Below are 23,473 nucleotides of genomic sequence, written 5' to 3'. Positions count from 1 at the left end.
TTTCAGCATTTTTTTTTTAAATTTTTATTTATTTATGATAGTCACACACAGAGAGGGAGAGAGAGGCAGAGACACAGGCAGAGGGAGAAGCAGGCTCCATGCACCGGGAGCCCGACGTGGGATTCGATCCCGGGTCTCCAGGATCGCGCCCTGGGCCAAAGGCAGGCGCTAAACCGCTGCGCCACCCAGGGATCCCTTCAGCATTTTTTAAGTGATCTAGTTTCTCCACATTCTTGCAAGCATTAGGTGCTGAAAGTAATTTTTAAATTTTTTTTATTGTAGCATTTTGAAAGGTGTGTGGTGTTGTCTCATTGTGTGTTTCCTCTGTGGAGCTTCATTTTTATTAGTGTGACTGACTATATCAATTTGAGTAATTTAATCCTGTCATTCCTTCTGTGCAAACTAAAAAATGGAGAATGTTATAGACATCTGCAAAATTTGTTCTAAAATTCTAATTGTTTCATTCTGTTTTCTGAAGATGCTGATGAAATGTGTGGTCAGTCAAAACACCCAAAAGTTAGGAGGCAGTATATGTCATTTTACCTTTAGAAAGATTAAAAAAAAGTTAATGATCTAAAAACAAAAGGCCGCACAGCTTAAACTAATGTATGTCAAAGAAGTGGAACTGGGAAAGATAACACCTATCTATGGAAAGCAAAGACACATACCTAACCTCTAAGGCTTATATTATTATGTCATATATCATTTGACTATAGAAAAAAAGTACTGCATTAGGATAGCCCACCTCAGTATGCTTTTCCATTAAAAATTAGAAGGGTTTTAAATTTCCAAGTCTTTTGAGAAAGCAAAATCCATGCAGTGCAAATTGGAACATCCAGTTAATGAATTTAATAACAAACCAAAATAGTTTTGTTACAGAATTGACCCATTTTTTTATAGGCTAGCAATGTTTCAAATGGTGAAGCTTCTACTGGTCTTTGGTCTCCTCCAGTCATCTGATGGCAGACTTCAATGTGAGGGCAGAAATGGTGTAGTTGTAGGCCCAGGCAGCACTGGCTGCCGTTTTCATATAGGAACCACAATGCCAGATCTTCACAGCTTGTCTTTTCATCTTGGTTTTGCCACAGAAGGAGCAAGTGTACTTGTCATCTGGCTTATTTCACTCTTTCTCACCATTTTCCCAAGGGAAGCACCATAACAGGTCCTGTATTTACCCAGGAGTCTGATCTTTTTGGTGTGTTTAACTGTATTGCCACAACCTTGGTCTGAACCCAACATGGGGCTCAAACTCTTGACCCTGAGATCAAGAGCTGTACACTCTACCAAATGAGCTAGCCAGTTGCAGCATAACGTGTTTGAGGTTTATCCATGTTGTAGCATATGGGTATTTCATTCCCCCCCCCTTTTTTTTTTAAAGATTTAGTTGTTTTAGACAGTGCATGCCAGGGGGAGGGACAGAGGGCGAGAACCTTCAGTCAGACTCCTTGCTGAGCTGGGAGCCCTACCTGGGGCTCCATCTCAGAACCCATGAGATCATGACCTTAGCTGAAACCAAGAGTTGGATACTTAACTGACTAAGCCACCCAAGCGCCCCAGCACTTCATTTCTTTTTATGCCTGAGTAATATTCTATTGTATGGCTATGCTGTATAGTCTTTACCTGTTCATCTGTGGATGGACATTTGGGTTGCTTACACCTTTAGGCTATTTTGAATAGTGTTACTATACACATCTTAATTATTTTTTTAAGTGTATGGTTTAATAGTATTAAGTATATTAACATTTTTATGAAACAGATATCCACAACTTTTTTATCTTGCAAATCTGAGACTCTCTACCTATTATTAAACAATCATTTCCCCTTTTGCTCCTCCTCCCAGCCCTTGGTGACCACATTCTACTTTCTGTTTTCATAAATTTGACTATTTTATATAACTCATGTAGGTGGAATCATACACTCTTTGTCTTTTTGTGACTGGCTTATCTCACTTAGTGTAATGTTCTTATGGTTCATCCATTTGGTGCATGTGACAGGATTTTTCTTGTTTAAGGTTATATAATATTTCATTGTATTCATATACCACGTTTCCTTTATTGATTCATCCATCAGTAGATGTTTGGATTGCTCCCACCTCTTGGCTATTGTGAATAGTGCCGATATGAACATGGGTATGCAAACATTCTTCAAGACTCTTTAATAAAATTTTAGGCAGCCCGGGTGGCTCAGCAGTTTAGCGCCTCCTTCAGCCCAGGGTGTGGTCCTGGAGACCCGGGAACGAGTCCCACGTCAGGCTCCCTGCATGGAATGGAGCCTGTTCTCCCTCTGCCTGTGTCTGTGCCTCTCCCCCCCGCCCCCCACCATGTGTGTCTTTTGCAAGTAAATAAATAAGATCTTTAAAAAAAAAAAAAAAGACTCTAAATTTTTTTGAATATATACCTCAGAGTATTATTGCTGGATCATGATAGTTCTAAGTTTTCCAGGAACCTCCATACTGTTTCTGTACCACTTTACAATCCCACCAACAGCACACACATCTTCACCAACATTTGTGATTTTGTTATTTTGAAAACACAACCATCCTAATGAATGTGCAGTGATACTTCATTGTTTTATTTGCACTTCTCTGATGATTAATGATATTGAGCATTTTTTTCATGTTTGTTAGCCATTTGTAGATCATATTTAGACAAACATCCATTCAAGTACTTTGTTCATTTTTTAATTGGATTTTTTTTGTAGGAACTTTAAAATATATTCTAGACATTAGTTCCTTCCGCAGCTTGGTAGTATTTTCTCCCATTCTATAGATCACCTGCATATTGACCCTGTTGATCGTGTCCTTTGATATACAAGTTTTTAGGTTTGATATACTTCAGTCTGTTTTTGTTTTTGTTGTCTCTGCTTCTGGTATCCAAGAAATTATTGTCAAGTTTGATGTTGCAAAGCTTTTTCTCTGTTTTCTCCTAGGAGTTTTATAGTTTCAGGTCTTAATGTTTAGATCTTTGATTCACTTTGAGTAAATTTTTTATTTATGGTGTAAAAGAAGGATCCATCTTCATCCTTTCGTATGTGTTTATCCAGTTTTCCCAGCACCATTTGTTGAAGAGATTGTCGCTTTTTCATTGCATGGTCTTGCATCCTTGGCAGAGATTTGTGAGTGTATTTCCAGGGTCTGTCTTCCCATTCCTTTGGTCTATGTATCTTTATGCCATTACTAGAATGTTTTAATTACTGTAGCATTGTAAGTTTATTTTTAAATTAAGAGATATGAGACGTATGACTTCTTTCTTTTTTTCAAAATTGCTTTGACTTTTGGGATCCCTTGATTTTTCGTATGAATTTTAGAGGGAGTTTATCTACTTCTGCAAAAAAAAAAAATGCTACTGGGAATTTGATAGTGATTATGTTGTATCTAGATAATATGGACATCTTAAAATTAAGTCTCCCAATACTTGAATACTGGATATTTTTCTGTTTCTGTTTTCTTTGACTTTTTTCAGCATTGTGGTTTTCTGTGCACAAGTCTTTCATCTCCTTGAATAAACTCCTTAAGTTTATTTTTAAGTTTTTATTCTTTTTGATGCTTTTTTAAATGAAATTGATAAATTTTTTGAGGTAGTTTACTGTTAAGTATAGACACATCTGACTTTTGTGTGTTAATTTTCTGTCCTACAACACTGGTGAATTTGTTTATTAGTTTAACAGTTTTTTTGTGGTATTTTCAGGTTTTCTATAAAGGTTGTATTGTCTATGAAGAGAATTTCCTTTCCAATTTTTTTTTAAGATTTTTAAATTATTTATTCATGAGAGACACACACAGAGAGAGGGGCAGAGACACAGGCAGAGAGAGATGCAGGCTCCACGCAGGGAACCCGATGCAGGACCCGATCCCAGGACTCCAGGATCACACCCTGGGCCAAAGGCAGGCTCTAAACTGCTGAGCCACCCAGGCGTCCCCCCTTTCCAATTTGAATGCTTTTATTTTATTTTTTTTTTCTTGCCTAACTGCTCTTGCTAGGACTTCCAGTACTGTGTTTGATGAGGAGTAGCAGGAGCAGACGACCTTATCTTATTCCTGATATTAGAGGGAAAACTTTCAGTATTTCACCACTGAGTATGATTTTTAGCTGTGTGCTTTTTTTTTTTTTCTTTCTGTGTGCTTTTTTGTAAATGGACTTCATTATGTCTAGGTAGATTTCTTCTATTCCTAGTTTATTGAGAGTTTTTTAAATCATAAAGTGGTGTTGCATGTTGTTAAATGTTTTTTTCTGCATCAGTTGAGATGATTTATGTTGTTTGTTCGTTCTGTTAAGTGTAGTATATTACACTGATTGATTTTCATATGTTCAGTCATCTTTGCGTTCCAATAATAAATTCCAGTTACTCATGGTGTAGCAATCCTTTCAGTGTGCCTTTGAAATCACTTTTACTTTTAGTTCAGAATTTTTTGCTATCAATATTAATCAAAGATAATGGTCTGTAGTTCTCTTGTGTCTTTGTCTAACTTCGGTACCGGTGTAATGCTGGCCTCATTGAATGAGCTTGGAAACGTTTCCTCCTCTTTTGGGAAGAGTTTCGAGAGTATTGGTGTTAATTCGTTCAATATATTGGATAGAACTCTCCAGCGAAACCATTTAGTCTTGGACTTTCCTTTTTTCAGGAAGTAGGGTTTGATTACTGCTTTAATCTCCTTACAAGTTATAGGTCTGCTCATATTTTTTTATTGCTTCGTGATTAAGTCTTCCTATGTTGCATGTTCCTAGGAATTTATCCATTTCTTTTTGGTTATCCCACTTTTTTTGTTCAAAGTACTTTTTTATAATCCTCTTCGTTTCTGTAACATTGTTTATAACAACGTCTTTCATTTTTTAAAATTTAATTGACTCTTCTTTCTTTTTTTCTTAATTAATTCCTAGCAGAGGATTTATCAGTTTTGTTGATCTCTTCATTAAGCCAACCCTTTATTTCATTGTTTTTTTCTGTTGTTTTTGTGTTCTCTGTTCCATTTATCTCTTCTCTGATCTTTATTATTTGCTTCCTTCTTCTAACTTTGGGCTAATGTTTCCCTTTTCTAATATCTAGAGTTGTAAAATTAGGTTGTTGAGTTAAGGTCTTTTTTTAAAATTAATTTTTAAAAAAGATTTTACTTATTCATGAGAGACAGAGAGAGGCAGAGACACAGGTAGAGGGGAGAAGCAGGCTCTATGCAGACAGCCTGATGTGGGACTTGATCTCAGGACTCCAGGATCAGTCCCTGGGCTGAAAGGCAGACACTCAGCCTCTGAGCTACCTAGGCGTCCCTCTTTTTTCTTTTTTAATCCAAATATTTACAACTGTACACTTCCCTGTTAGTATTGCTTTTACTGTGACCCTCAAGTTTTGGTATGTTGTGTTTTCATTTTCATTTGTCTCAGTATTTTATAATTTCTTGTTTTTCTTTGTTTTGACCCATTGGTTGTTTAAGAGTGTTAAATTTTCACAGATTTGTGGATTTCCATTTTCTTTTGTGCCGTTGATTTCTAGTTTCATTTCAGAAAAGGTACTTTATCATTTCAGTCTTGAATCCTTATGACTTGTTTTGTGGCATAACATGTGCTCTGTCTTAAAAAATGTTCCGTATATACTTTGAAAATAAATTATATTCTGCTGTTGTTGGGTAGATTATTCTTTGTATGTCAGGTGCACTTGTTCTGTAGTGTTATTCAAGTTCTCTGTTCTTTATTGATAATCTCTGTGGTTATTTTATCCATGACTGCTTTTTTGGGTATGTTGATTGGTCTTTGTCTTGTGCATCATTTTGACTTCCTTCTCATTTCCTTTTATGTGTATTTTTTAGTTATTTTCTTGTGTTTACCTTGGCAATTACAATTAACATTTTAAGATTATAATAATCTAGCTTAAATTAATACTAGCTTTGTACCTGTAATGTAATGTAATACTAGCTTTGTACCTGTAATGTAAATGTTTCTATGTAACTCCATCTGTCTTCTGTTTTGGTGCTACTGTTTCAAGTTACTTTATCAGTAGTACTGGCTTCTTTGTTTACCTAGGTAGTTGTCTTTATTGTTCTTTATTTTTATAGTTTTGAGTTCTCATTTAGTGTGTACTTTCATTGTAGCTTGAAGGACTGTCTCAAACATTTCTTGAGAGGCAGGTCTACTAGTGGTTAACTCTGTAGCTTTTGTTTTTCTAAGGCTGTCTTAATCCTTTTTTTAAAGGATAATTTTGCTGGGTATAGAGTTTTTGGTTAAAAAGTTTTTTCTTTCCACACCTTATTATGTTGATGCTTTGTAGCTTCCATGGTATCTGATGAGAAATTAGCTTTTTATCTTATTTAGGGTCCAATATATGTGACTAATTGCTTCTCTCCTGCTGCTTTTACTCATTCTTTGTGTTTGTGTTTTGACCATTTTATATTAACGTGACTTAGTCTGGATCTATTTGGAGTTTTCCTTTTTTTTTTTTTTTTTAAGATTTTATTTATTTATTCATGAGAGCGGCAGAGACACAGGCAGAGGGAGTGGCAGTCTCCATGCAGGGAGCCTCATGTGGGACTCAATCCCAGGACTCCAGGATCACTCCCTGAGCCAAAGGCAGATGTTCAACTGCTGAGCCACCCAGGCATCTCTGGAGTTTTCCTACTTGGAGTTTGTTGAGTTTGTTAGCTGTTTAGCTTCATGCCTTTTATCAAAATTTGGATATTTATTGCCATTATTTTTTTGAAATACTCTTTCTACCTCTTTTTCTCCTCCTTTGTCTCATTATAAATAGGCTGGTATACTTGATGGTGTCCACAGGTCTCTTAGGTTCTGCATTTTTCTTCATTTTTTTTTTTCTACTTCTCAAATTGTTAATTTCAGTTTACCTACTTTCATATCCACTGACGGTCTCTTCTGCTTGCTCAAATCTTTTGAAGGTCACTAGTGAATTTTTCATTTTAATTATTGTTCATCTCCAGAATTTGTTTTATAAATTACTGTTTCTTTTTTATTTCTTTATTGATGTTCTCTATATTGAGTCATTATTCTTCTGGTTTTGAAGTGGCTCTTCTAACATAGTCATACCTGCCACAGGTAAGTAGGCACATTTAATCTGAAGATTGGAAATTACTTTAAATGTACATGGTAGGGCAGCCCGGGTGGCTCCATGGTTTAGCGCCAACTTCAGCCCAGGGCGTGACCCTGGAGACCCGGGATTGAGTTCCACATCAGACTCCCTGCATGGAGCCTGCTTCTCCCTCTGCCTCTGTGTCTCTCTGTCTCTCATGAATAAATAAATAAAGCCTTTAAAAAAATGTAAATGGTATAAATAAATCAGTCAAAAGAAAGAAAATGACACAGTGGATAAAAGACATACAACTCTACTAATGTAGGCTTATAAGAAATTTGCTTCAAATTCAGTGACATAAGTTGGCTAAAAATGAAAAGATAAAGATTATACCATACAAACAAGCTAACTAAGAAGCAAGAATAGTTACATTAAATTCTGGTAAAGTAGACTTCAGAACAAAGAAAAGTACTAGGGTCCAAGAGGAACCCTAGTTCCACAACCCTTGTTGTGTGTGTACCAAACAATAGAGCTGTAATCTACACTAAAAAACAAGCAAACAAAACAAAACAAAAAACTGATAAAGCTGAAAAAGGAAGAGATGATTCCACAGTTATAATTGAAGACTTTAATACTCTCTTCCACAACTGATACAACTACTAGGCATAAGATCAGCAAGAATATAAAAAAATCTGAACACAGTAAACCATAGGAATTAAATGTATATAAAACATGCCATCTAGCAATATAATAGGAATATACATTTTATTCAAGTATTCCTTAAACACCCCTAAAGATAGACAACATCTTCAACAATACAAATTTGAAGAATGGGGAAAAAAAGAACAAATTTGAAGAATGGTAATCATACAAAATATATTCTCTTACCATATTGGAATTAAATTATAGATCAGTAACAGGAGAATCTGTCGATTGAAAATTAACACACTTCTGAATAATCCATGGCTTAAAAATTCTCAAAATTAAAAAAAAAAACCTTACTGAAAATGAAAATAGAGCATATGAAAATATGCTAAAGCATTGCTGAGAAATTTACAGCATTAAATGTTATATTTGAAAAGAAAATTTTCATATAATAGAAAATGAGAAGTAAAATAAACCCAAAGCAAACAGAAAAAGAAAATAATAAATTTAAGAGTAGAAATAAATGAGATTAAAAAGCGAAAAATCACTGAAACAAAAAACTACTTATATGAAAAATCAACAAAATTGATAAGCTTCTGGCAGGACTGACAAAGATAAAAAGAGAGTGGATAAAAATTATCAATTTAGTCATGTAATGGGATATCACTGTAGATCCTTTTAGACATTGTAAGGATAATTAGAGCTTGCTATGAACAATTTACAGAAATTTAACAATTTGGATGAAATAGCCCAGTATCTTGAAAAACAAACCAACCACAACTCATTCAATATGAAATTTATGTTAAATGGCCCAGTAATTGTTAAGGGCATTGAATTTAGAATTGTGACACAGCTCCCAAGAAAGAAATCTCTAGGCCAAGATGGAGAGTTCCACAATTTTAAGAAGAACTAACACCAGTTTTATATAATCCTTTCCAGAAAATGGAAGAGGAAATGCTTTCCATTTCATTTTATGAAGCTAACATTACATTGATAAAAAAAAAAAACTAGATGGATGCGATACAAAAACAAAACTCAAGGGGATCCCTAGGTGGCGCAGCGGTTTAGCGCCTGCCTTTGGCCCAGGGCGCGATCCTGGAGACCTGGGATCAAGTCCCGCGTCGGGCTCCCGGTGCATGGAGCCTGCTTCTCCCTCTGCCTCTGTCTCTGCCTCTCTCTCTGTGTGTGTGTGAGACTATCATAAATTAAAAAAATAAAAAAAAAAAACTCTACAGATAAACATCTGTGATAAACTTAGATGCAAAAGGTTCTCAATATTAGCAAGTTGAGCCAAACAATGTATAAAAACAATTACACACTACAAACAGGTGGGAGATTTATTTCCAGGTATGTGAAATGGATTCAGCATTTGAAAGAGTCCAATTTCATTCTTGTGCATGTTTATTTGAATTTCTCAGCATCATTTGTTGAGAAGACTGTCTATCCCTTTTGAATGTTCTTGGCATCCTTGTCAAAAATCATTTGACCTTTTTTTTGAGAATGTATTTCTGAGCTATCTATTATAGTCCATTAGTCTGTATGTTTGTCTTTCTGCCACTACCACATTGTTTTGATTACTGTAGTTTTGTGGTAAGTTTTAAAATCAGGAAGTGTGAGATCTGTAACTTTGTTCTTCAATTTCAAGATTGACTATTCAGGGTCCCTTGAAATTCCATGTAAATGTTAGAATGAAATTTTCTGTCTGTAGAAATGCCCCTGGGATATTCATAAGGATTGCATTAAATCTACTTTGAGTAGTATTAATATTTTAATGTTACTAAGTCTCCTAATCCATGAACACTAGATGTCTTTTCACTTATTTTTGTCATCTTTACTTTCTTTTGACAGTGTTTTCAGTATATGAGACTTTAGCGTCTTTGGTTAAGTTTATTCCTAAATACTCTTTTCTAAAGAAAATTATTAATTAATTAACTAATTTTTTAAGTAGGCTCCCCACCCAGTGTGGAGCCCAACATGGGGCTTGAACTCATGACCCCAAGATGTATACTTGAGCTGAAATCAAGAGTTGGACACTTAACTGCACCACTGAAGAGCCCCAGTATTGTATTCTTTTTGATGCTTTTGTAAATGGTATTGCTTTCTTAATGTTTTTTTCAGAATGGTCATTGTCTATTTATGGAAATGCAGTTGACCTTTGCATGTTGATTTTTTTTTTCTGTATTATTTAAAATTTTTTTTCTTAGTTTTCTTGAGATATAATTCACATACATCACTATATAAGTTTAAGTTCTACATCATAATGGTTTGAATGATGTGGGGGCTAAGGGTGCTGACTCCCTACAATAGAAAATCCATGTATGACTTTTGACTTCGTGGCAACTTAACTGCTAATAGCCAACAAGAGTGGATTACCACATACTTCATGTGATATATGTTAGATACTGTTCTTAAAATAAGCTAGAGAAAAGAAAATGTTATTAGGAAATTCATAAGGAAAAGAAAATACATTTACAATAGTGTACTATGAAATATCTGCTTGTACCTAGACCCATACAGTTCAAACCTGTGTTGTTCAAGGGTCAGCAGCATTGTGAAATGAGTATTGTCATTAGTTTAGTATCATTTAGTGTCATTAGTTTTCATGTGATGAGAACTCTTAGGATTTACACTTTCAACTTTCCAATATATCTTATAGCAATGTCAACTGTAGTCATCGTGCTATACAGTACATCTCCAGTACTTAATTATTTTATATCTGGAAATTGTACTTTTTGGCCATCTTTCTCCCATTTCCCTCTCCCACTACCACCCTGCCTCTTGTAACCATAAATCTGATCTCTTTGTGAATTTTTTGTTTCTTTTTTTTCCTTTTAGATTCCACGTGTAGATGAATGAGGTCATGCATTGTTTGCCTTTCTCTGACTTATTTTACTTAGCATGGTGCCTTCACGGTCCATCTAGGTTGTTGTAAGTGGCAAGATTTTCTCCTTTCTTATAGCTGAATAATATTCTATTGTATATATTTACTTCAACTTCTTTGTCCACTGATGGACACTTAGGTTGTTTCCATATCTTAGCTGTTGTAAATAATCTGCTATGAACATAGAGTGGTGGCAGATATCTTTTCAAGTCAGTGTTTTTGTTTTCTTTGGATATATACCCAGAAGTGGAATTGCTGGATCATAGGGTAGTTTATTTTTTGAGGAACCTCCATACTGTTTTTCATAGTGTCTAAACCAATTTACATTCCTGCCAGTACTACACAAGACTTCCTTTTCTCTTTGTTTTTATCAGCGTTTGTTATTTCTTGTCTTTTTGATCATGGCCATTCTAACAGACATGAGGTGATACCTCGTTGTAGTTTTGATTTGCATTTCCTTAATCACTAGTGGTATTGATCATCTTTTCATGTACCTGTTGGCCATTTATATATCTTCTTTGGAAAAATGTCTATTCAGATCCTATGACCATTTTTAATTGGGTTATTTGGTTTTTAGCTACAGAGTTGTATGGGGTCTTTTATATATATTTGGGATATTAACATCTTATTAAATATATGACCTGGAAATATTTTCCCCCATTCTGTAGGTTGTCTTTTCACTTTGTTGATTGTTTTTTTGGCCTTGCAGCTTTTTTAGTTTAGTTGAATGTAGTCCTCCATGTTTGTTTTTTATTTTGTTGCTTGTTTTTTAGATGTCATATCTGAAAAGTCATTGCCAATACCCGTGTCATACTGTGTTTTACTTCTAGAGGTTTCATGGTTTCAAGTCTTACATTTAAGTTTTAATCCATTTTGTGTTAATTTTTGTAAGTGATGTAAGATAAAGTGTGTGTTGGTTTTTATATGCTGCAACTTTGCTGAATTCATGTATTAGTAGTGTTTTGTAAAAATTCTAAAGAATTTTCTACATATAAGATCATGTCATCTACAAACAGATAACTTTATTTCTTTTCCAGATTGAATGCCTTTTGTTTCTGTTTCTTTGCCTAGTTATGGGTAGGAATTCCAGCACTATGTTAAGTAGAAACAGTAAAAATGGACATCCTTGTCTTGTTCTGATCTTCGAGGAAAGGTTTCTGGTAGGAATTCCAGCACTATGTTAAGTAGAAACAGTAAAAATGGACATCCTTGTCTTGTTCTGATTCGAGGAAAGGTTTCTGTCTTATGCCCTTGAGTGCAGTGTAAATAGTGGGGTTTCCACATACTGCCTTTATTATGTTGTGGTAGTTTACTTCTATTCCTAGTTTGTTGAGTGTTTTTTTCATGAAATAAGGTTGAGTTTTGTCAGTTGTTTTTTCCTGCACCAGCAGAGATAATCATGTTGTTTTCATCCTTTATTTTGTTAATGTATATTACATTGATTGTCTTAGGTTGGACTATCCTTGCATTCCAGTAATAAACCCTCCTGTAGTCATAGTGTATACACTTAATGTACTGTTGAATTTTTTGCTGTATTTTGTTGATGTTCTCATTCCCTTTTCTACTTAGGTAATTGAAGGCTCACCGATACCTTTCATAATGAAGCCATACTGCAGTGTATAGTATTCTTTATTCTGTATTCAGTACTGTTCAGTGACTTTAATAATATATTTTTCAGTAATCATTCATATATTACCAATATTTGGTTGCGCATACCTCATATTAATCACAACGTGTTATAGTCATATGATACCTGGATTCTGCACTATGATTTTCAGTCATGGTTGCACATTTAGCTCCCTAGGAATTTTTCTTTTTTTTTTTAATTTCTATATTTTTTTATTGATGTTCGATTTGTCAACATATAGTATAACACCCAGTGCTCATCCTATCAAGTGCCCCTCTCAGTGAGGAGTTTCTTTTTAATATATAAGTATATTGGTTGGAAAGCCTGTTTTAGATGATTCTGACTGCATATTAGAGTTGTCTTGAGGTACTTAAAAAAACTATGGAAACTAAGAAACTATAACAAATTTGAATCAGAAACTAGGGAAGAAGTTCTGGCAATCTGTGTTTTTGAAAAGACTTGATTTAGCATGGTTAGTTTTGACCTCTAGTTCACAGTTTCCTCAGCCACAGAAAAGGACAGTTAGCAAACTATTTTAATTAAGGTCATTTGCAGGGACCTTGAATGTAAAGCATTTTATATTATGGTCTCAAAGGAGATCCACATGTTTATTACTTCAGGTATATGATAGCTAAGTTGTTCTCTTCTGCCCATTACAGAAATGGATGGGCATACCTATCCAGATAGAGATCCACCTCATTGCCGCACAGGATGCAGTAATACAAGTAGGTAGGACCAGATTTTTTTCTTAGGTAAATCTGTCTACATATTCTTTTTTGAGCCCCAACATTTAGCATAAAGAAAGCATGGTGGAGGTAACCTTAGTTTGTTGTATTCATAGGCCAAAAATTATTAGTCATTCACATAGATTACAGTAGACTAGAACCTTCATATGCAATATGAGATGAGTGTGTTGGTCTCATAGGGGAGCCATGGACTGGGTGGCTAGAACAACATAAATTTATTTTCTTATAGTTCTGAAGGCTAGAAGTCCAAGGCAGGTTTGGTTTCTCATGAGACCTCTCTCCTTGGCTTTAGATGTCAATTTTCTTGTTATGTCCTTAATTGGCTTTTTCTTTGTGTATATGTATCCTTGGTGTTTCGTTGTATGTCATAATCTCTCCTTTTAAGGACACCAGTCAAATTGGATTTGAGCTTACCCTAATAGACTCATTTTAGTTACCTATTTAAAGGTCTTGTCCCTAGATATAGCCATAATCTCAGTTAGGACTAGGGGTTAGGACTTCAATATATGATTGGAGGGGTCCAGCAAATTCAGCCTGTAACATTGCATTCAAAATGTTCTATATAACTGAATGAGTTGAGTTAAAGGAAATTATATAGAATTTTTTTTTGTAATAAACATTTAACATACTTTTAGAGTACAAAGATGTAAAACGTCAAGTCCAGTCTGTAACTTTTTGGTTTATTGTGGCAAGTAATTATGCACCTTTGCCATCTGAAAGTATTTTAAAGAATTTATAAAAAATATCATAGATCTGGGAGGGTATTACAGCCTTACTTTTATATCATTTATGATATGAATTTGTTCTAAAAGTTCATTATGACCCGTTTTAATTTTTATGATATTGTCAAAAAAAAGGTATAAAAGTTTGTTCTGTTGTTATTAAGGCAACCTGAAAGTTAATGATACAATAATAAGTGTTAAAAAAATTTATATTATTCGTATTTTCCAATTTGTAGAAATATTAAGTAAGTTTTTCTCTCTTGTGCATACACTGATGGCTAGGAGGGAGAGGCAGATAGCCAGAAATGGGCAGTGTGTCTAGATAAAACAAAGTCAATAAAAAAGTTTGCTTTGTTGATTCTCATAATTGATTGATTTCAGGCTTTAATTATTCACTTACTAATACTTAGCCTGCTGCTTTGTCTCTGTCCCTTCATTTAGGTATTCAAACACCTTCCAGTTGCTCAAAACACAGTATGTACAACAAAAATGTAGTTCCTGTTCTGTTGGAACTTGGGTTCATTGGGAGAAATACATTAATCAAAAATGATATCAATTTGAAAGGCATTAAAGCTCTGAAAGAAATAGTCCTTCAAAAGCATATGACAAAAGAACTTGACATGGAGTGCTTGAGGAAGACTTCCAGAGTAAGTGACATTTTGAGCTATGATCTAAAAGAAGCTCAGGAGTTAAGGTTAACTAAATTTATGTGATGAAGGGCTGGGGAAAGTAGAGCAGAGAATTTCAGATCAGGGGAACTACATGTACAGGGGCCCTGTGATGAGGAGGAACACACTGAGGAATTTGAGAGAGGGCCAGAGTGATTAAATCCCTGAGAACTGTGAGGGGTAAAGTGTAAGAGCAGATGGAAAGGTGGGCAGAGCCCAGTAAAACCTTTTCAGCTATGATAAAGATTTGAGACTATGTCCTGTGAGAGAGGAAAATGGGTTCCATAGAGGAATGGTGAGCTTGAAAAGGTCACATTGCCTCTAGATGTGAAGAACTGATTAGAAAGGAACTGATAGATCCAATTAGAAAACAGATGCATTCATTTTTAAACATTCTTTCTGCTTGTGATAGTATACAAATACTATACAGTAGTCACTAGGTTTTGTTTTTAGATGTCAGGGGTACATCAGTGAATAAAACTTTAGTCTTTGCCCTCAAGTTTACTTTGCAGTGGGGGAAAGAAAACAGATAATCAAATAACAATATAATCTGTCGAGTATAGTAAGTGCTAGGAAGAAAAATAAAATGAGAAAGGGAGATGAAGGGTGACTAAGGGTGCTGTTTTATTTAAGATGATCTGAGAATTGAGATCATGGGAACGGAAGGAACCAACCTACACATATACTTGAAGGAAGAACTCCAGGCCGAGAGCATTTGATACAAAGTACATGGGGCCTGGTCAAGAAACAGCAAGGAGGCCAGCATGGCTGGGGTACAGTGATAAGAAGTGTCAGGGGATGAGGTCTAGGACCGAGTGTATTATAATTGGGTTGGACATGAACTATATGGCACTTATTACTTTGATACTCTATGTATATAGCTTTATACTAAAATTTAGTCATTTATTTTGCTGGTGATATTGTTCATGAAAGTAAACTAGTATTATTAGGTACTAGACAAATTCCAATGTATGGAGGCATGGTTTCCCCCACACCACCAAGCAGTTCTCCAGAAAGCGGCCTTGTTTCCTACAATCCGGCTCAATTCTGATACTATTTCACAGGTTAATTAATGTTACAGTCCTCCAAGAGACTTCTCACCCTCAACTTCAGATGCCATTTGCAAGCTCAGGTTGTCATTTGTGTTTCTGACTAACTGGCTACCAATTAGAGGTTCCCATAACCCTGTCCTTAGACTTACGATGCCAGTTGCAAGTCCACACTGTTACCTTTTACCTGTACTTCAGACCCATTGGCTGTAGATCAGAGGGTCCCATCAATTCTGTTGGGTTTGATTAATTTGCTAGAGCAGCTTACAGAACTCAGAAAGCCAGTTTATAATAAAGGTATATAACTAAGAAACAGCCAGACAGAAGGGTCATAGGGCAAGATATGTGGGAAGAAGTGTGGAGCTTCCATTGTCTTCTCTAGGTGCACCACTCTCTCAGCACATCCCTGTGTTCACCAACCCAGAAACTCTCCGAACCTCATCCTTTCGGGGTTTTATGGCAACTTCATTATATCTGCAGGATTGATTAAATCATTAGCTGATGACAGTTGATCCAGCCTCTAGCTCCTATCCCTTCCAGAGCTCAGGTGGGTCGGACACATGGTTAGCACGGCAACCTCTGGCTATAAGTCCCCAACCTTAGGTGATTTCCAAAACACACCTCAATATAACAAAAGACATCTTTATAACTCTCTAGCCCAAGGAATTCCTAAGGGTTTTATGATCACTATGCCAGAAACAGGGGGGAAGACCAAATATGTTTCCTATAAATCACAATATCGCAACTATTCATCCTTTTATAATTTCTCTTTTTTAAAAAAGATTTAGAGAGAGAAAGAGCATGGGGCATGGGGGTAAAGGCAGAGGGAGAGGAAGAGAGAGTCTCAAGCAGACTCTGCACTGATCTTGGAGCCCAATGTGGGGCTTGAGCTCATGATCCTGCGATTATGACCTGAGCTGAAACCAAGAGTTGGATGTTCAACCAACTGTGCCACCCATGTGCCCCTCATTTAATAATTTCTAAGATCTATTTTGTCTTTTTAAAGAAAAAAAAATAGTCATCAAAAATACAAATGATTAGTGTTACTGCTTGAATTTTTGTACCACTTTCCCCAACCCTGAATTCACTTGTTGAAGTCATAATCCGCTTTGCCTCAGAGTAAAACCTTATTTGCAAATAAAGTATTTACAGAGGTAATCAAGTTAAAGGTAGGTCATTAGGGAGGATGGGGCAAATCCACTTATAACTAACTGATGTCCTTATGAAAAAAGGGGTATTGGACACAGAGACATGCAAATGGAGGGAAGACAGTTTGAAGAGGCATAGGAAGATGATTAATAAGCCAAGGAGCAGCCTGGAACAGATCCTTGACTGCTCTCCATACACTTAATGAGAATAATACTGTTACAGAACTTTCAGGTTGAGGGGTGTCTGGGTGGCTCAGCTGATTAAGCCTTTGAGTCTTGATTTCGGCTTAGGTCATGGACCTGGGAGCCCCAGGTCAGGCTCTGCCCTCTGCTTGAAATTCTCTTCTCCCTCTGCTCTCTCCCTCCTCAAAGTTTTTTAAGAAAACCTTAAGGTTTCTTACTGTGTGTGTGTGTGTGTGTGTGTGTGTTTCACTAATTTCTAAAGCATTTAAGAAAATTCAGAATTAAAAGACAAGTAACAAAAAGTAAACACTGCAGCATCATATTCATAGTTGTTTACTTTCCAAGAAAAATTTAACTTTGAAACTTAAAGGTTCTTCAGGGTAATACATACAAATGTTTTCCAAAAAGATTGACCTTTTTTTTGTTTTGTTTTTAAACTTTTGTACCAAGATATTTCACAAACCTATTTACTTAAAATTTATTGTCAGATTGATATTTTTTTCATTCCAATATTACATTTCAGCGTAACTTTTTCTGTTGCTTCAGAGTGGTTATGTTCAGAAAAAAATTTACCACCACTTGGTGGCACCACTTGGCTTAAAAATGAATCAGTCTGCTGTTAATGGCTGTTCTACATAAATGATTAAATTCAGAGGGGATCAATTTGATATTAAGCAACTTAATATTATAAATATTTGATTCTTATTTATAAACAAAATAATAATTGGTGTTGCAAAATTGAGTTGTATTAAATGCCAAGGGTTAGTTTGATAGGGAGGGAAGCCTACAAATTTTTTATAGAAATATCTTTTTAGTTCAGGCATCATTTATATTCTGCCTTAATATTCTTTGTCTCTAAGTATCAGAAGAAAATACTTTTAATATTTGAAACAAGCATCTTCAGCTTTTTTTAATGTTAACATTTTCCAAGGTATGTAGTTTATTTTGTGTTATATAAAGCTAAGAGATTGGATATTTTTCCAGGTAATCAAGGTAAATTAAACAAATAGGAAAATAGGATACATAAATGTGTTTCATTTTTCTTTCTGCAGCATACTGAAAACTTAGGCAGTCCTTTTTAAGATATTTTATTTGTTTTATTTAAACAGAGAAAAGATCCAGAAATGTAAGATGTAGAAAGTTATTATGCCTCAGGCATGACTTTTACTCCTAAATAGTTGGTGTCTAATCTCATAATAGCTAAAGCATTTGTGTAATTATTGTATTGTAGGTTGCATATACAGCTTATAAAAGATAGTGATCCATGTCTTTAAAATTCAAATGTAATACATACAGGAAAGTGCACAATGTATAAGTATACAGCTCAGTGAATCACCACAAAGTAAACACCCCATGGCCACCACAGATCAAGATAGAGAATACTGCCAGCAACCCAGAAACTCCCTATGTTTCCTCTCCTAGTCACTCATTCTTTCTTATTTCCTTGGAGCAACCACTGGCCTGGCTTCAAAGAATATCTTTTTTTTTTTTAAGACCTGCTTTTATACTTTTATATAAATAGAATTATATAGTAAGATTATTTTGTCTCTGCTTATTTTGCTTAACATTATGTTTGGGAGATTCATGGATGTTTTCAGATGTAGTTGTAGCTCACTTGTATTTTCTATCTTTTTACTTTTGAACATTGGGATTGAATAATACTGGTAATATTTTTGTGTGTTTCTCAGGGCACATGTACAATATTTATTTGAAGATATACCAGGAGTCAAATAGCTGGGTCATTGTTGTATATGTGTTCAAATTTAGAAGATAATACAAAAATTGTTTCCAATACAACAATATAGTTGTATCTGTCCTGTTAATGGGATGTGAGGATTCATGTTACTCTGTATTTTCACCAGCACTTGGTGGTATAAATAGCCTCTTCAATTGTAGCCCTTCTGGAGGGGCTGATTCCAAATAAGATCGAGTACTTTTTCATAAATATTTGACTGTATATTCTCTTTTGTGAAGTTTCTTCTATCTCTCTACCTTTTATTTATTTATTTGTTATTATTTCTATTATTGAGTTTTCTATATTCTTAATTTTTAGGAGTTACATACTTTGTGGATATGAGCCCCTTTTTTCCTATTGGAGTTTCTGTCTTTTGTTTTTAGGAGTTTTTATAGGTGCTAGATAGAAGGCCTTTGTTGAGTTATATTTGTTAGAAAAATATATCCCACTTTGACTTGATTTTTGCCCTGCTCTTATTATTTTTGATGAAAGGAAGGTCATAATTTTAATATAGTTCAGTTTATCATTGTTTTCCATTACAGTCAGTGCTTCTTGTATCCTGTTTAAGAAGTCTTTCCCTGCTCCAAGGAGATGAATCTATTTCTTATGTTATCTTCTAGAACAGTGGTTCTTAACTAGAGGCAGTTCTTCCTTCTCTCACCCCACACCTTCTACTCCTGTGCAGAAAACTTGGTAACTTTCAGAGACCTTTTTAGTTTTCACAACTAGGTGAATGGAGTACCCCTGGCATCTAGTGGTTGGCTAGGGATACTTGCTAAACATCCTACAGTATACACAGTATGCTAAACGTGCACAAAACAGTTACCTAGCCTAGAGTGTCACTAGTGCTGAGGTTGTAAGACAGTGTCCTAGAGACTTTATTATTCTGCTTTTTGCTTTCTATTTTGTACCTAGAACTTCTTATTGTATATTATTTTGTTTATTGTTCATTTGTTTAGATTTACTTTCTACCTAGAACTGGTTGTGTATATTCTTGACCCTTTGAACAATGTGGGGATTAGGGACACTGACCCCTGCATAGTCGAAAATCAGTATATAACTTGAGTCCCAAGAAACTTAGCTACTAATAGCCTGCTATTGATTGGAAGACTTCCTGATAACAATTAACACATATTTCGTATATGTGTTCTGTACTGTATTCTTACAGTAAAGTAAACTGGAGTAAAAATGTTATTAAGAAAATTATAAGAAAAATACATTCATAGGACCGTACTGTTTTACTGGAAAAAAAAAATCCATGTCTAAGTGGACCTACGTAGTTCAAACCCATGTTGTTCAAAAGTCAACTGTATTAATGTAGAGTATAGAGATCACTTTTTCTTTGCTTTTTTCTTTTCCTTAAGGATAGATATTTTATGAAGCACCATTTATTGAAAAGATTGTCTCCCCACTGCTCAACAGGATCACCTTTGCATAAATCAAATGACCATATATATACATGGGTCTGCTTTTGGGCTCAGTTTTTTTTTTTCCATTGGTTTACTGTATCTACCCTTAAACCAAAAGCATGCTATTTGTAACTTATATGGCATTATAGCAAGTCTTTAGATTCAATAAGGCAAATCTTTCCATCTTGTTCTTGATTCTTTGCACTTCCATATAAATTTTTATAATCACATTATCAGTTTTTTTGTCAAAAATTGAATTTATTCATTAATTTGAGATAGAGTTGCCATCTTTATGGTATTGTCTTTCAGTCCATGAATGTCATATTGTCCTTTTATTTATTTAGGTCAGGAATTTCAAATTCTGTGATCTCAAGACTCATTTAAATTCTTAAAAAGAACTTATTTGGTTAATCAATGTTTCTCATCCTTGGCACAGTTGACATTTTGAGTCAGATAATTTATTGTTTGTGGGAAGAGTTTTCCATTAAATGTTAACATAAATAATATAATTTTGTGAAAAACATACTTCCCAAAACAAAACTTAGTGGGAAGAGTAGCATTGTTTTACATTTTTGTAAATCTCTTTATTATCTAGCTTAGTAGAAAACAGCTGGATTCTTATACCTGCTTCTGCTTTAATCTTTTGGAATATCATGAGTCATATAGACTGTGAACAACCCCATTGTACAGTTTTGAGAGACTGGGAGTGAAAAAGGCAGATAAGGTCTTCATGTTATTATTAAAATAGTTCTGATTATAAAGATCCCCTAATAGTCTCAGGGACCCCTAGAGGTCTGCAGATCACACTTTTGGGAACTGCTGCCCCAGAGATTGCGACATTCATCTTTGACATGTAAGAGTCTAATTAAACTATTTTATATTTTACAGAGAACTAAAACACTTTATATTCCTTCCTTTTACCCAATTTGTTTTCTATAATACCCATATTTTTTTAACTGTATGTGTATTTTAAGTCCCATAAGACAGCATCATTGTTTTATGTCATTATTTTAGATTTTCCCACATAGTTACCGTTTTAAAAAAAAATGTTTATTTTAGAGAGAGAGTGTGAGTGTGGGGAGGAGCCGAGAGAGAGGGAGACAATCAGACTCCCCACTGAGCAGGGAGCCCAGCATAGGGCTCCATCCCAGGACCCTTAGATCATGACCTGAGCCAAAACCAAGAGTTGGATGCTTAACTGACTGAACAACCCACATAGTTACCATTTTTATCACTTCTTATTCTTTCCTGCATTTTTACTTCTCCATCTGTAATCACTTCCTTTTTTTGTGAAGAATACCTGTGCTGAGAAATTATCAGTATTTTTTGTCTCATCATGTTCTGTATTTCACCTTCACTTTTGAATGATAGTTTTTTACTGGTTAGAATTCTGAGTAGGCATTTGTTTTGTTCTTTTTTAAAAGATTTTATTTATTCATGAAAGACACAGAGAAAGAGGCAGAGACATACGCAGAGGGAGAAGCAGGCTCCATGCGGGGAGCCTGATGCAGGACTCGATCCCAGGACCCCAGGATCACAACCTGAGCCAAAGGTAGAGACGCTCAACCACTGAGCCACCCAGGTGCCCTGGCATTTGTTTTCTTCTAACTACAATATTATCCCTTTGTGTTTTGGCTTCTGTTATTTCTGTTGAAAAATTAGTTGTTAATCTTGTAAATGCCTTCTAGCCAAAAAGACCAGCAAGAACACTAATAGTTTTTATACTTGTTGCAGTGAGCAATTCTGCATGTATTTATAGGGAACCTTTGGGTACTTTTTAAGAGAGCATTAGAAAACACCTATTATAGGATTTGAACTTTGTGTAACTTTAGAGACAGTCTAAGGAAGTAGAAGATTGCTATAAATTGGAGGTTGTCAGAAAATGGGAACATTTTAATATTGCCATCTCTTGTTTAATTGAGGTGAAATTCATGTATCATACAATTAATCATTTTAAATATACAACTCGTTGTTTAGCATATTCATAATATTATGCAACCACCAGCTCTCTTGTTTCAAAATTGTCTCAACACCTTTAGAGCTATTATGTAATCATTTCCTACTTCCTCCTTCCGCTATCACCTGATACCCTTTATCTATTCTGGATATTTCGTATGAAAGGAATTATGCAATATGTGACCTTTATGTCTCACTTCTTGGATTTAGCATAGTGTTTTCAATGTTCATCCAAGTTGTAGCATGTACTTCATTTCTTTTTTTTTTTTTTGTTATTATGAATAATGATCCTGTAAACTTTCATGTACCAGTTTTGTTGTGTACGTAAATTTTCATTTCTCCTGTATATGAATCTAGGAGTTGAGTAGCTGGGTTGAATGATAATTTTCTGTTACCTATTTTTAGAAAACACTAAACTAGTTTTCCACAGTGGAAGCACCATTTTACATTCTCACCAGCAATGGACAAGAGTCTCTATTTCTTTATATTCTCATCAACACTCATTATTTTTCATGCTTTTCTTTTTTTTAATTAAAACTATCCTAATGAGGGCAGCCTGAGTGGCTTAGTGGTTTAGCGCCACCTTCGACCCAGGTTGTGATCCTGGAGAACCAGAATCGAGTCCCACGTCAGGCTCCCTGCATGGAGCCTGCTTCTCCCTCTGCCCTCTGCTTGTATCTCTACCTCTCTCTGTCTCTTTCTCTCTGTCTCTCTCATGAATAAATAAAATTTTTAAAAAGAACAAAACAAAAAACTATCCTAATGAGTGTGAAGTGGTATCTCATTGTGGTTTTCATTTGCATTTTTTAAATGGCCAAGGTGTTGAACATCTTTTCATGGATTTGTTGGCCATTTGTATATTTTCTTTTGAGAACTGTCCATTTATATCCTTTATCCATTTTTTTTAATGCTTCCTCCTAGTCCTACTCCTATTTATATTCTTTCCACTCAAAGAGTTTCCTTTAACATTTAACATTTCTTGTAAGAGTGGTGTAGTAGGAATGAATTCCTTTAGCTTTTGCTTGTCTGGGAAAGTATCTTCTGTTCTGAATGATAGCCTTGCTGGATAGAGTATTCTTGGTTGTATGTTTTTGTCTTTTTAGCACTTTGAATATAACATACCACTCCTTTATGGCCTATAATGTTTCTCCTGAAAAATCCACCGATAGCCTTATGGGGTTTCCCTCATGTGTAACTGTTTTCCTTTTTCTTATTTTTAAAAAAATCCTCTCTATCACTTTTTGCCATTTTAACACTATATGCTTTAGTGTGGTCCTCCTTGGGTTGATTTTTTGGGGGGGCTCTCTCTGCCTCCTGGATTTGGATTTTTGTTTTCCTTCCCCAGATTTGGGGAAGTTTTGTTATTTCTTCAAATACATTTTCTGTCCCCCTTTCTGTCTCCTTCTGTGGTCCCTATAATGTGACTGGTATTACACTTGGATTTGCCAAGTTCCTTTAATCCGTGTTTGTTATTTGTTTTAATTTTTAAATTATTTCTTCTCTCTCCTTTTCAGTTTGATTACTTTCCATTACTCTGTCCTTTGGATTGCTCATCCATTCTTCTGCTTCTTTTAATCTATTTATTCCCTCTAGTGTGTTTTTAATTTTAGTTATTGAGTTCTTCATCTCTGATTGGTTTTATGTTTTCTACCTCTTTGTTGAGGGCTTCACTGAGGCCCTCCACTCTTTTCTCAAG

At 35.1% G+C, this 23,473-nt stretch overlaps 1 protein-coding gene and 1 pseudogene across 4 annotated transcripts in view; one reads left to right on the top strand and one right to left on the bottom strand.

Moving 5' to 3' along the window:
* Positions 1 to 23,473, top strand: part of ZNF644 (zinc finger protein 644) — a 106,575-nt gene that overhangs the window by 43,413 nt on the left and 39,689 nt on the right. The gene's annotated exons all lie outside the window — the stretch shown is intronic.
* On the bottom strand, positions 929 to 1,239 carry LOC129519263 (60S ribosomal protein L37a-like; annotated as a pseudogene).

Source organism: Nyctereutes procyonoides, unplaced genomic scaffold (assembly GCF_905146905.1).
Source record: "Nyctereutes procyonoides isolate TBG_1078 unplaced genomic scaffold, NYPRO_anot_genome, whole genome shotgun sequence".
NCBI lineage: Eukaryota > Metazoa > Chordata > Mammalia > Carnivora > Canidae > Nyctereutes > Nyctereutes procyonoides.
This window is presented reverse-complemented; position numbering and strand designations above follow the sequence as displayed.